The 10,509-nt window shown below is 49.7% G+C and overlaps 1 long non-coding RNA gene across 2 annotated transcripts; it reads right to left on the bottom strand.

Moving 5' to 3' along the window:
• Positions 1–1,988: 1,988 nt before the first annotated feature.
• On the bottom strand, positions 1,989–4,642 carry LOC106026748 (uncharacterized). 2 transcript variants are annotated; one of them, XR_010042405.1, is made up of 3 exons: positions 4,320–4,612; positions 3,376–3,862; positions 1,989–2,114 (listed from the first exon to the last, which is right to left on the bottom strand). It is a non-coding gene; the product is annotated as an uncharacterized LOC106026748 (long non-coding RNA). The 2 variants fall into 2 exon arrangements; XR_001200332.3 differs by lacking the exon at positions 1,989–2,114 and having other exon boundaries at positions 3,130–3,862; positions 4,320–4,642.
• Between the last annotated feature and the right edge of the window lie 5,867 nt (positions 4,643–10,509).

Here is a 10,509-nt window from a genome sequence, read left to right as displayed (position 1 = left end):
AGAGGGGGAGGTGAGGACCTGGGGCTCTGTGGGCTCAGGGTTGGGGCCTGAGGAATGGGGGCAAAGGACCAGCTGGTCATCTCCCCCCCCACCCCGTGCTATCTACGGCTTGGCCAGACCACTGTGTGGCTTCCTACTGTGTCTCCTGCTGGTGCTGTCCTCCCTGCTCTTCATGCAGTAGACCTGGATACCTTAGGTGTAGCTCTGTTTCTGCAGCCCAGGATGGGTTCCTGCTCTAACAGGACCTGCTGACTGGCTGCCAGGACCTTGGAAACTGCCTTAGAGGAGGCAGAGCTCCCTCTCCACTAGCCAGAGGCTTTGGGCTGGCCAGGCTCAGATCTGCATGGAGTGGGCCAGAACCTACCAGTGCCATGGCCCAGACTCAGACACAAGGGTCTGCGCATTAGGAGGGAAAGGCCGGCCTTCCTCAAGGGCCGAGGCAGGGGCAGGGACCAGGGCACCACAGTGGGATAGAGGAGGGCATCGAGGCCCAACTCCAGCTCACTACGCATGATAGATAAGCAGCTGGGCTGGTTTGGAGGGGCCAATGCTGGAAAGGGCGTGGGTTCTGCTCAGTGTCTGTAGGGATGACCAGGGCACGGAGTAGGCAGAGCTCAGACACCCAGGGCAAGGGAGTCACTCACTGATGCAGCCAGTGCTCACCGGAGCAGGTCCCAAGAACAGCGGGGCGCCCCCCCTCTGCTTTCACCGGAACTGAGGGGAGCCCCCCTCAGTTCCGGTGAAAGCAGAGAGTTCCGGTCAAGGGCAGGGTCAGACACAGGTATAGTTGTTTTTTTTTTTTTTTGTCTTTTTCGTTTTTACCGGTACCAGGGATCGAACTCACGACTGCCTGCTTACAAGGCAGGCACTTATGCCGCTGAGCTAAATCCCCAGCCCCCACAGGTATAATTTAAATGAGCAGCTGAAGCTGAGGTCCACTTCTTTGAGTTAAATATTTAAAGTAACTCAACTCCGTGGATTTAATCCTTTGGCAGCGTTGTGTTCTGTTTGGTGTGGTGCATTGGTCCCACAGCCTAGGCTCTGAACTACAGCTCCAGCCTTTTTCACTTTTTAAGTTTGGTTCTTGCCAAATCACTGCAGTGCTCAGACTGGGCTTGGACCTGCAGCCCTCTAGCCTCAGCCTCTCAGCCCTGTAGTCACAGGTGTACACCACCACGCCTGGCTAAGGACCTTGTTTTGAAAGTGCACTCTGCTGACAAACAGAGGACAGTGCTAGGATGCGGAGACTGCGGGCTGGGGCCCAGGGCCTTACAGCAGATTTCCTTTGCTTCTAGGAGAGGCTGAATATCACAGCCTCAGGGTAGAGGAACCTCAAGAATTTCATTATTTGACAGTTTAAACTTGCAATAGATCTGTACCGGGCCCAAGGCATTATGGGAGTGAACATGTCAAACCAGGGGAAAGCTGTGCATAGGCTGAAGAGAAGGGGAGACAGAGAGGGGTGCGGCACTGCCCAGCACGGTCACTGTCACTCTGCGGGGTCTCCCATGAGCACCCCTGACACCTGGGCATGCAGGGCTGAGTTCACAGCCTGACCCCGCTCACATGACAAAGTTAGAAGGACTTCGCTAAGGATGCGAGCTATGGGCTGCTGTCTTGGAGGTGGATCAGGAAAGAAACCTGCCCCTGGAGGAGAAGACTGACCCAAGAGCCAGCAGACTGCCTGCTGGGTGTATGGACCCAGAGTGGTCACTGCACACCCACCACATTTGAAATGAACCTTATCTTTCCTGTGTTCAGCAGGGTCTGGCCAGATATGCAGATACAGCCTGTCTGAACCTGTAAATGGTACAGGATTCTCCCGGCGGAATACTGAAAGCTGCTTTTCCAAATAACTCCATAGCACCCAACATGACCCACTTCATGCTTAACCGAGAAGGTATTGTTTCTCTCCTAACTTTACGTGATTGACCCTCCTTCCATACTTCTATTTGGGGTTCCTTTCATCATCTGTTTGTCTAATCAAACCAGGCAAATTTCATTCTTTATTCATGTGTATTCATTCCACAAACATGTACATAACGATGCTTCTAAGACAGACACAGTGGTCTCTTCTAAGATGTTCTGGTCACTTGTCTCATGAAGTTAATATTCTATAGGGAGAAAATAGAAAGAAAGCTATCAAGAAGGGAAGACAAGAAGAAGAAAAGAAAAGATAAGACCCAAAGGAGACGTGGCTCGAATACAGCACCCCAGCTTTTCACCTCCCCATCTTGCCTGGCTAAGTCCAAACTGAGCAGCACAGAAAAGAGGACAGCCCCAGGGTGGCCAGATGGACACCTGTGGTGTCAGCAGGGTCACCCCACAGGGGTCGGGGCACCGACACCTGCTCTGCTCTGAAAGAAGAGGTGACAGGAGGGCATGGGCCACATGGACAGCAGCAGTGGTCACAAAAGGCAAGACCGCACCGTGCTCAGCTGGCTATTTGCAGAGAGGCAGATCCTCACACAAAGGGTGACAGCCAGTCAGAAACTGGACACAAATACACCCCCTTCACAAGATAAAGAATGTGTCCAACAAAGTTGGAGCACTCCTGTAACTCAGCAATACAAGGGTGGATAACCTAAGGCACGGAGCGAGCACTCAGCTAGTGCGTAGCTTAAAACATGCCACGTTGCACTCTGAGATGAATGCAAACAGCCATTACGCAACTACAAAGACAGCTGAATTCTAAAAACAGAACAACAGTCGCAAGCAGTAGCAAGAATGTGGGCAAGTGGAAGCCCACAGGTGGCCGTGGGAATGTGATGGCGGGCACCCACTTGGGACACAGTTGGTGGTTTCCCATGAAGTCATACACACGCCCACCAGAGACCTAGCAGAGCCTCTCGAGAGCGGCATTATCACCTGACCCCAAGCAGAAGCTTGTGGACCCAAAGGCTTCAGTGGAATGTTTGTGACAGTTAACAGCCCCAAACCAAACCCAGCTCACATGTCCACCAACAGGTGAATAAATAAACCAACGGTACTGTTGAACATGAAGTAATATGACCTGGCAAAAATGTGAAAAAACAAACTACTAATACCTGAAATTCTTTGGATGAACTATAAAAATAGTGGTTTTTTTTTTTTTTTTTCCTGAGTGAAAAAAGCCAAATCCAGAAAATATCTTAGCATGGAATTTTAATCCTTAGGGCAAAACAATGTTGTCCAGGGGCTATGTGGGTAGAGAGGAAAATGGGCCCAATACTAACTCCTCCAGAGTGCCCAGTGAAGTGTGTCCAAGCTAGGAGGAAAGTGACCAACATAGGAAGTGACCACTGGACCTAACAAATTGGGGTGCCCCCCTCGTGACCTGAGCAACAGCTGGGAACCGAGGACATCATGGAACCACAGCAGGTGCCCAGGACTCACAGAGGGGGAAAGGGATCCCGGCAGCAGGAAGTGGACACGAAGAAGTCATTAGCTGATGGGCCGCACAGTAGCACCTTGGTTCACCAACCCTTTTGTTTGTGATAGTTTGGTTTGCAAACAAAAGCATTTAGTGAAATTTTGTTTTTGTTTGCAAACTATGTGTCCAGTGACAGACATGGCCACAGCCATATTTCCTGCACAAACACAAACTGCCCTTCTTTTGCAAATTGTGGAATAAATTAAATTCAGGAATCAAGGCAGCAGTGTGCTTGAGACTGAGTCCTTCAGGAGGAGAGGTGCTCGATGTGGCTCAGGGCTTGGAGGTTGGGAGTCCAAGCGCAAGGTGCCTGCGCCTGCACCCCTTCGCAGAGACCGTACTGCAGCACATCGGGGCTCAGGCCTGGAAAGACAAGGATGGTCGCTGTCTGCGGTGACCTGTCTCGGGGGTGAAGTCTCCTGACGGCCTCTTAGGGTCCCATTGCTCAAGCTGCAAATGTGGACAAACACCAGCATGAGTTTAGGGGGGACAAAGCATCTTCACACCACAGCAGTCATTAAGGATAACGTCAGGGACATCCCAGCCCAGGCCTATCTTATTGTTCTAAAAAGGCTTTGCATATTGTACCAAGAAATGTAAAACTGTTTTCAAACTATTTCCTGGAGAATAAAAGAGAAGGAGGGAGAGAGAGACAGAGAGGAGAGACAGACAGACAGAGAGACAGCGAGGACAGCGACAGAGACACACACACAGAGAAAGGGCTTTCTGAGACTTAACCGGGAACAGCATTTCCCAGCAAAGACAGCCTTTGCCAAGGCAATGGGAGAGAACCGCGATGGATGCCCTGAGCACCGCGGGCAGCGTCCTTGGCACACAGCTGGAGCTGGGCCAGTGGCTAATACTTCTGCAGTGACCAAAATGTAATAAATTAGACACAGAAGCTTACCTACTGCACATTTCTCCTATATGATAGCCCCAACTATAGAGAAAGTACAGATCAAATTAAAAGACACACAAGAGGCAGCAGGGAGAACATCTTCCGCCAGCGGCAGGGGCGGAGAGGAGGGGGGCAGGGAGAGGAAGTGGGAAGACTGAGGCTGTGTCTCGCGCATGCGCCAGCCCGGCGGTGCGTGCGATCTTCGTGCAGCACAGCGAGCTTGTACCAAGAAAAACAGACGCCGTTAAACATGCAAATTGATGTTTGAAATAAAAAGTCAAACAAAAGCTAAAGATAAATGGTAAGAGAGAGGGAGGAAATGTCCACAAAGAGACAATACTTTATTAAAGCTACAGCAACAAACGAAAAACCCACAGTTTTAATAGGTAAAAGTCACTCATAAAATACAGAAAGCGCTAGTAATCAAAGGACTATAAAATGGAAATTAAACTTGAAGTGGAAACACTTAAATACTTGTTTTGGAGCTCACTGGGAGAAAAGGCATTTTCGTCTGCCGCTGACGGTGGTGCAGTGCGGGGTGGACTCCCCTGCGGGGTGCAGTGCGGGGTGGACTCCCCGAGACTGGTCACTGCTGAGGGTCAAACGCCTCGCGTGCCTTTAAAAACCGAGTCCTGGAGCAAGAACCTGAAGTGCACAGAAAGATTTTATGTACAAGGGTCTGCAGGAAAAATAAAGTGGAGCACATATTCCCAACATTCAGAGAAATGATAGCAGGCATACAGATTATACTGACAGTAGCGTCTACGGCTCGTTACAGATTAAAGCGAAATACGCTTGTCATATAACTAAGCAGAAACAGGCGTTTCATAGAGAAATGTGTAAACATTGTCGCATTGTTTTCTTTTTTTAGTACCAGGGATCACATTCAGAACCTCAGACTTGCCAAGCAGGTGCTTGTGCCGCTGAGCTAAATCCCCAGCAACACCATCTCATTTTAATGTGCTTGCACGTGCTTTGATACACAACGAAATACCTTAGTAATGTTTATTTCTATATCATGGTCTATAGTTAACTTCTATTTTATCATGCTTTCTGTATTTTTGTCTAAGGTGTGACAGTCACACAAAATGGTACTTTAAAAATAAATCAACTTGTATATACTTTTAAATCATATCTTTCAAATAACTACTGTGCTGAAAGACAGAAGAATATAAAATTAAAACACATAAGTTTATCAAATACTTTTAGCCTTCACTTAGCCATAGTCATGGAGATCTTAGTGATTCCAAATGTAGTAGGAAAAAGCTGCCCAGCCAAAAAAAGAATGGCAACACAGTAGATCTTCAGAGAAAAAAGAATCATGAAATAATTCACTAAATTAGAAAAACTTCAAATAAACAGAAAATATAGAATAGTAGATAAAATCTATTTTAGGAGATAACTGGCATTAAAAATTGTAGCAAATCTAGTCACCAAAAAGGAGTAATGCATGTGAATAAATCATAAGTTTACAAATTTTAAAACATTATCATATAATCAAAATCTATATGTATGTTTGTACATACTGTCAAGACGTGGAAGGAAAAAGACACTAAAATATTGATGGTCATTCTCTCAGTGCAACAATATTAAAGTGATCTTATTGACTTTTCTCTGTCCATTTCTCCCAATGCATTGATGGTGGAAGCCCTTGATTTTTCAGGAAATAAATTCATTTCATTCCACATAAATGGTTTCACAAAACAGTAAACGTTGTGATGGCACAATTCAGTTTTAACAAGCAAACAGTTCAAGTCTAATTCTCACTTTAAACCCTCAAACACAGCAAAAATATAAACTACTTTCCTCCCCTCCCCTTCACTTCCCTCTTTCTCCCCTCCCCTGCCCTCCTCCTTCCCCTCCCCTACCCTCCTTCCCTTCCCCTGTTCTCTTCCCTCCCCCCTCCCCCCTTCCCTCCCCTTTCTTTTTTTCTCTTTTCTTTTGTTGTGTCCTTTCCTCCCCACCCCATGCTTCTTCCTTTCCCTCTTCCCTTCCTTCCTTTCTCTTTCTTTCAGGACCACGGCATTTCTACAAGCCAAGTTCTTGTAGTTTGTGTCTACATTCTCGGGGCTGCAGTGGTCTGGGTGACCACTGGCCTCTTGACATCCACTGACCAGTGTCTTTGTGGACACCGGGCAGCTGCTGGTCTGTTCCTCACAGGTGACCCCTCCCATGGCCCCTGGTGTTTAGGGTCCCCCTCTCCCCACAGATGGCTGCTTTGGGTCCTGTGCTTAGAATCCATACTTGCTTCCATGTGGTGCTCCCTCTGCGGGAGACCCTGGCATGTGAGCGCCACCATCACCCTTTTTCTGTGACAGTGCCTGGGGCAGGAACTGTCGGTCACGGCTTACTTTTTCTGAAACCTACAGCATTTTTGTCTCTTCATTTTCTTCCCAGTCTCAGTTCTCCTGAGGTTAGGGACACGTTTTCATAATCTTGGTAAAGTCTTGCCATCAATAACTTCCTTAGTATCTCCTGTAAGCACTCTGTCTTCTGAAAAGATCTGTGTCCTTCTCTTTTTAGCCATCCCATCCTTTCCCCAGCAAAGGGCGTTGACGGCCTGCATGTGTACACTTGGGCAACACCCAGGAAAATGCCCAGAGGCTGCATTTAACACAGTTCACACGTAGCATTGGTCACAAAAACCGTGACTGAGGCCATACCTGTGCAAGTGAGAGCACAACCGTTAAGGCGGTACATAGGGCAGGGGCCAGGAGAGGAATGGATGAGGTGTGAGCTGTGTATGTGATCGCTAGAGGAGTTGCTGAGGGAGAGAGTGGAACTCAGAGGGCCACCTGCACTTGTAGGGCTGAGGATCCGGCCAGGAGGCAAGGCCCAGGACGTGGTGTTGGAGAAGGGGCCTGTTTGGAAGCTGAAGAGTCTGGGCACAGAGCAGAAGGACCTGGAGTCCAACGTCCAAAGGAGATGGAGGAGACCAGAGGGGACTTCCTCTCTGCTTCCCTGTTCAGTGCATCTGGCTGCCAGCCTGGTTAATGCCACCCACATCCAGGGTGGACCCACATCTCAGATTGCGAGCTCCCTGTCCATCATCCAGACCACTCCGAGGCAGGCACCTCTATAGCTAACTGTCATGGAGCTGTCTTCTCCAGCTCACCCCTCTCTGAAAACTGCCCGACACTCCTGTGTTGAGCAGCTCCACTCTCTGCAACTCCAGATATTCACTCAGAGGAGGCTAGCAGGATTTCACGCAGAATGATGTGATGTGAGGCTGAGAAGTGGAGACTTTGGACCCTGCCTCCATCAGTGCAGCACGCTAGGGGGCTCTTCCAGGCTCTGGGAGACGCTGCCATACCTGCCTGTGAACACCACTGAGTGTCACCACCTCACAGCCCTAATACGAAGTCACAACCACTGCACTATGAATTCAGGATAGAAACCCTTCCTGGAATATTAGATGAACTGAACCAGTTCTCACTGAATAGGGAATTGGAAGTGGACTGGATGCCAACTTAATGGTGCTTGGTTTATTCTCTACCACCAAAAGAGGTAGGGAAACATAAGCCAATGGAAAATAGAACTTCACTGCAGCCCCAAACACAGCAGTCCCAAAACGGAAAACTGAGCAAACTCCCGCCGGGGCCAGCCCAGACTGGATTTGGCCAGAACTGCGGATTCCTTCCCTGTGCATCCTCCATCAAGATCCTGCAGAGACAGCACTGCAGGACTCCAGAAGGGGCTGGCAGAGGTGGGTGGTGATTCTCACCCGGCACTGGCAGCAGCAGGGACAGATGGGTGGCTGGGACAGCCAGGGAAGGCTGTGGGCTGGGTGAGTGGGGACAAAGGGTTTGCCTCAGGCTCCTCTCAAAGGACTCCATTGGCCTTGAAATCAGGAACAGTTGGGGATCCTGGAGAAGAACCAGCCAAGACCCTGGTGTGTGGAGCACATTCCAGCTGGGAAAACCACTCAAAAGGTGGACACAGCCGGTGAGGAAAGGGGCGGAGTCAGCGTTCCCATAGGCTCTGTTTTCCGAAATGGATTATTTTGCCAAGCATGGGTTCTCTTGTGAATTCTGAACAGCACGTGTGGTCCTGCGCCCCAGAATGAATGGTCACCTCACCAAACCTGCGCCTGAGGGGTGGGTTTTCCCAAGAAAGATCCACCCCAGAAATAAGCCTGTAGCAAACCAAAGCCAAAGTAGGACCACAGGATGGCCTCACCTAGGAAAATTCACATGGAAAAATTCACATCTCAGAAAGATACAGGAAAACACAGTTTCATGAAATGAATGAAATCCAGGAAACAGCAGCCCAGCTGAGGGCTGATGGGGAGAGGGAGTCAGAGTTTCGGGGGGGCCCCCTGGCTGGCAGGCAGAGTGGCTTCCTGTTTGCCTCAGGGCTGAAAGGGGATACCCTTAGTTCAGCGCCCTTCACTTCCTGTCAAGGCAGCCACACCTCCCACGGTGGAGTTTGGGTGTGAGCCCCCAAACTTCATATCCAGCACTGTGGCTTCCACTGAGATGGGGCAGCCGAGATGAGTACAGTGGGGGAATTGCCTCCAACTCAGAGAGGCCATGTCCCACGGCCCGTGAGTGGGGAGCGTTCCCAACCTCTACCTGCATTGCAAACAGAAAGATCATCTCTTGCATGGAAGGCTGAGAAATGACCCATCCATGAGCAACACAGGACAAGTGTGCTCTGAAGGTGATCACAAATGACACTCGAACCCAGCCAGTGCAAGAAAAGAAGCCCAGCTTTGCTGTTTTCATCACATGATAGTTTTCCAGGCAAATGTCCTGAAGAATCCCTGGGCAGATGACTGAGGTGCTCTAACGCTGAAGAGAACGGTCACAGAAACAGTTATAACACTGATGACAACGAGACCCTGTACACCGGGAGCTCATTATGTGCCACGCCCACAGCAGTGTAATAGTTGGTGCACAACGTTGTGCACACCCTGGGTGGCAAGGGCCTAAAATCTGCATCTTACAAGTGCCCTGCCAGGGTCACCCTCCAGGAAGTGGTCAAGCTGGCTTGAATTCAGATGTGGCCGATCAGAGGTCTACTCTGTTAATCGTCCTGAAAACTCTCCAGCCCCTTTTCTTGGGTAGAAGCTGCCCCGAGCCCTGGAGTGAAGGGCCCCTGGTCCACCTTGGTGGGCTGCATCTGGGAAGGTGATGTCCTCCCACAGGAGCACACGACCTGGAGTAGAGGGGGCAGACGGAAGTCCCTTGCAAGGTGGGCCTGCTCTCATCGTCTCCAGCAGTGGGAGGGTGAGAGAGCTGTGGTTCCCAGAGCCGCTGGAACACAGAGTCCTCATGGGGCTGCCAGACTGCAAGCAGATGTGACACCAGTCTCTCCATGCTCCTGGGGCCTGCACTGCTGGGGGCTTCCCAAGCCAAACAAGAGGGGCCACCTCATCATGTTTTAACCCAGGCGCACGACCCGATAGTGGAGGTCACTCATTCCGTGAAATGTGGCCTCTTAAAACGAAGGTGGACTTGAACATCTGGGAGTGTTTTGCAAATCAATCACTACTCCACTGAAACACTTGGTGGCAACTTTCTGGCCAAGGCTCCAGCTAGCATCACTTAGAGATGAGCTTCCGGCAAGGCTGGGCTTGGCCTTCTCCTCAGAGCAGCACATAGTTTGTCGTGTTCTTCGGGTGACTCACGAGAATGCTTCCAGAGTTTCACCCCGCAGGAAATGAGTTTGGGGGAAGGGAGATGACAACTACTGCAGTTTCTCATCGTTGTATTTGGCTGGGTAACTGCATGGGGTTGAGATTCGGACAGGAAACCATCTCCGAGGACTTGACTGAGAAGCTAAGTGCCACAAAGCCACAAAGTAAAATTCCTGGATGCAATGTGTCTGACAGGACTAGAGAATCTCTGCAGAGAAGCAGGGAGACCCTGGAGTGGACTTAAACACAAAATGCCAACCACTTTCTGCTGCTATTTGACTTTATTTGGTTATTTTAGGTAGAGAGCACTACTCTGAAGTTATGAGCTGCTGCACTCCTCTCCCGGAGTCCAGGGGCGGACCGTGAGGAAAGCAGTGCTCCCCGCTTTACATCCATGTATTTCCCACACAGTGCTTCATACATTGGAGGTATGTGGCCCAAACACACTGAGACCAAAGCAACTCAGCAAGCAACGAAGGGAAAATTTAGTGTCACTGCTCAGAAGTATTAGAGCAAACTTGTTTTGAGAAATAAATTTCAAGTCAGATGCATTAAAAA

This window comes from Cavia porcellus, unplaced genomic scaffold (genome assembly GCF_034190915.1).
Source record: "Cavia porcellus strain 051 isolate PalLab524CR breed Dunkin Hartley unplaced genomic scaffold, mCavPor4.1 scaffold_23, whole genome shotgun sequence".
Lineage (NCBI taxonomy): Eukaryota > Metazoa > Chordata > Mammalia > Rodentia > Caviidae > Cavia > Cavia porcellus.
This window is presented reverse-complemented; position numbering and strand designations above follow the sequence as displayed.